The sequence below is a fragment of the Neoarius graeffei genome, chromosome 4 (assembly GCF_027579695.1).
Source record: "Neoarius graeffei isolate fNeoGra1 chromosome 4, fNeoGra1.pri, whole genome shotgun sequence".
In the NCBI taxonomy this organism is placed as follows: Eukaryota; Metazoa; Chordata; class Actinopteri; order Siluriformes; family Ariidae; genus Neoarius; species Neoarius graeffei.
Genome location: NC_083572.1, coordinates 19,065,252 through 19,069,603, shown reverse-complemented (window position 1 = coordinate 19,069,603; position 4,352 = coordinate 19,065,252).

Here is a 4,352-nt window from a genome sequence, read left to right as displayed (position 1 = left end):
AGGAGAGGCCAGCATCACTGGTGTCCCAGAATTGACATGTACAACTGTATTTAAGACACTTCTGCAGTATAGTGAGTAACAGGTGCTGAGGGAGAACCATGTGAGGACAAACAGTGCTAATTTCTGCTGGAAAGCACCACATCTGGTGGAATCACAGGACATAATTAATTTCGGGAATCCACCAAGAAAGTTTCAAGAAGTTGTTTATCCTCTGTTTTCAAGGATATCCTCTGTTTTCAAAATCAATATTTTGATTTTGAGTTTTTTTTTTTGTTCAAGACTCATTCCCCCTGTGTTGTATGCAGCCAGCGAGGTATGTTTATTTACGTTGCTTGTCATGTTAATTAGTCTTTGGCGTGTCAATTTTATGTTAAATGAATGCGTGTTTTTTTGTATATTGTCTTATAACAGTTCGACGGTGGATTGTTGACGGTGAATTGGAATGAAGAGAGAAATAAATCCATCTGTATAAAGAACCAGCGTCGCTTATTTCATGGAGGGAGTGATACCCTGGACAAGTCGCCAGGTCATCGCAAGGCTGACAACCCCTTGTTTTTTTATTTTTATTATTTTTTTTTTACATGGAGCACTAAACAGTATACAGATAGCTTATTGATAGTGGCATTGCATTACACCCCTAAGATACATGGATACTCTTATACAGTAAGACAGACAGACAGACAGTTTTGATTTTTTCTGAAGCACCACTTTTTTTTTTACAGTATACAGATAGTGATAGTAGCATTGCATTACACCCCTAAGATATGTGGATACTCTTATACAGTAGTATAGATAGATAGATAGATAGATAGATAGATAGATAGATAGATAGATAGATAGATAGATTTTATTTTTTCTGAAGCACCACTTTTTTTGTTTTTACATGAAGCACTAAACAGTATACAGGTAGCTTATTGATAGTAGCATTGCATTACACCCCTAAGATATGGATACTCATACAGAAGAATAGACATAGATAGATAGATAGATAGATAGATAGATAGATAGATAGATAGATAGATAGATAGATAGTTAGTTTTCATTTTTTCTGAAGCACCACTTTTTTTGTTTTTACATGAAGCACTAAACAGTATGCAGAAAGCGAAAGCTTATTGATAGTAGCATTGCATTACCCCGCTAAGATATGGATACTCAGACAGTAGGACAGACAGACAGACAGACAGACAGATAGATAGATAGATAGATAGATAGATAGATAGATAGATAGATAGATAGATAGATAGATAGATTTTATTTTTTCTGAAGCACCACTTTTTTTGTTTTTACATGAAGCACTAAACAGTATACAGAAAGCTTATTGATAGTAGCATTGCATTACACCCCTAAGATATGGATACTCTTATACAGAAGAACAGACATAGATAGATAGATAGATAGATAGATAGATAGATAGACAGACAGACAGACAGACAGACAGACAGTTTTGATTTTTTCTGAAGCACCACTTTTTTTTTTACAGTATACAGATAGTGATAGTAGCATTGCATTACACCCCTAAGATATGTGGATACTCTTATACAGTAGTATAGATAGATAGATAGATAGATAGATAGATAGATAGATAGATAGATAGATAGATAGATAGATAGATAGATAGATAGATTTTATTTTTTCTGAAGCACCACTTTTTTTGTTTTTACATGAAGCACTAAACAGTATACAGAAAGCTTATTGATAGTAGCATTGCATTACACCCCTAAGATATGGATACTCTTATACAGAAGAACAGACATAGATAGATAGATAGATAGATAGACAGACAGACAGACAGACAGACAGACAGACAGATAGATAGTTTTTTATTTTTTCTGAAGCACCACTTTTTTTGTTTTTACATGAAGCACTAAACAGTATACAGAAAGCTTATTGATAGTAGCATTGCATTACACCCCTAAGATATGGATACTCAGACAGTAGGACAGACAGACAGACAGACAGACAGATAGATAGATAGATAGATAGATAGATAGATAGATAGATAGATAGATAGATAGATAGATAGATAGATTTTATTTTTTCTGAAGCACCACTTTTTTTGTTTTTACATGAAGCACTAAACAGTATACAGAAAGCTTATTGATAGTAGCATTGCATTACACCCCTAAGATATGGATACTCAGACAGTAGGACAGACAGACAGATAGATAGATAGATAGATAGATAGATAGATAGATAGATAGATAGATAGAGTGGTGCTTGAAAGTTTGTGAACCCTTTAGAATTTTCTATATTTCTGCATAAATATGATCTAAAACATCATCAGATTTTCACACAAGTCTGAAAAGTAGATAAAGAGAACCCAGTTAAACAAATGAGACAAAAATATTATACTTGGTCATTTCTTTATTGAGGAAAATGATCCAATATTACATATCTGTGAGTGGCAAAAGTATGTGAACCTTTGCTTTCAGTATCTGGTGTGACCCCCTTTTGCAGCAATAACTGCAACTAAACGTTTGCGGTAACTGTTGATCAGTCCTGCACACCGGCTTGGAGGAATTTTAGCCCGTTCCTCCGTACAGAACAGCTTCAACTCTGGGATGTTGGTGGGTTTCCTCACATGAACTGCTCGCTTCAGGTCCTTCCACAACATTTGGATTGGATTAAGGTCAGGACTTTGACTTGGCCATTCCAAAACATTCACTTTATTCTTCTTTAACCATTCTTTGGTAGAACAACTTGTGTGCTTAGGGTCGTTGTCTTGCTGCATGACCCACCTTCTCTTGAGATTCAGTTCATGGACAGATGTCCTGACATTTTCTTTTAGAATTCACTGGTATAATTCAGAATTCATTGTTCCATCAATGATGGCAAGCCGTCCTGGCCCAGATGCAGCAAAACAGGCCCAAACCATGATACTACCACCACCATGTTTCACAGATGGGATAAGGTTCTTATGCTGTAATGCAGTGGTTTCCTTTCTGCAAACATAATGCTTCTCATTTAAACCAAAATTCTATTTTGGTCTCATCCATCCACATAACATTTTTCCAATAGCCTTCTGGCTTGTCCACGTGATCTTTAGCGAACTGCAGACAAGCAGCAATGTTCTTTTTGGAGAGCAGTGGCTTTCTCCTTGCAACCCTGCCATGCAGACCACTGTTGTTCAGTGTTCTCCTGATGGTGGACTCATGAACATTAACATTAGCCAATGTGAGAGAGGCCTTCAGTTGCTTAGAAGTTACCCTGGGGTCCTTTGTGACCTTGCCGACTACTACACGCCTTGCTCTTGGAGTGATCTTTGTTGGTCGACCACTCCTGGGGAGGGTAACAATGGTCTTGAATTTTCTCCATTTGTACACAATCTGTCTGACTGTGGATTGGTGGAGTCCAAACTCTTTAGAGATGGTTTTGTAACCTTATCCAGCCTGATGAGCATCAACAACGCTTTTTCTGAGGTCCTCAGAAACCTCCTTTGTTCGTGCCATGATACATTTCCACAAACATGTGTTGTGAAGATCAGACTTTGATCAATCCCTGTTCTTTAAATAAAACAGGGTGCCCACTCACACCTGATTGTCATCCCAATTGATTGAAAACACCTGACTCTAATTTCACCTTCAAATTAACTGCTAATCCCAGAGGTTCACATACTTTTGCCACTCACAGATATGTAATATTGGATAATTTTCCTCAATAAATAAATGACCAAGTATAATATTTTGTCTCATTTGTTTAACTGGGTTCTCTTTATCTACTTTTCAGACTTGTGTGAAAGTCTGATGATGTTTTAGGTCATATTTATGCAGAAATATAGAAAATTCTAAAGGGTTCACAAACTTTCAAGCACCACTGTAGATAGATAGATAGATAGATAGATAGATAGATAGATAGATAGATAGTTTTTTTTTCTGAAGCACCACTTTTTTTGTTTTTACATGAAGCACTAAACAGTATACAGAAAGCTTATTGATAGTAGCATTGCATTACACCCCTAAGATATGGATACTCAGACAGTAGGACAGACAGATAGATAGATGGATAGTTTTTATTTTTTCTGAAGCACCACTTTTTTTTTTTACATGGAGCACTAAACAGTATACAGATAGCTTATTGATAGTAGCATTGCATTACATCCCAAGATATGGATACTCATACAGTAGGGACAGACAGATAGATAGATAGATAGATAGATAGTTTTTATTTTTTCTGAAGCACCACTTTTTTTTTTTTTTGACCAATTGCTTCTCTCAAATCACTAAAGGCGCTCAACACATCCTAACATCATCCTGGTGCAGATGCTGCTCCAAAACAGTCCTCGCCTCCATCAGCTGGCAGCGCGGGTCGAGTGACGTCAGCTGGGAGGCGGTGCTCTGGGCGGTGACACGTCA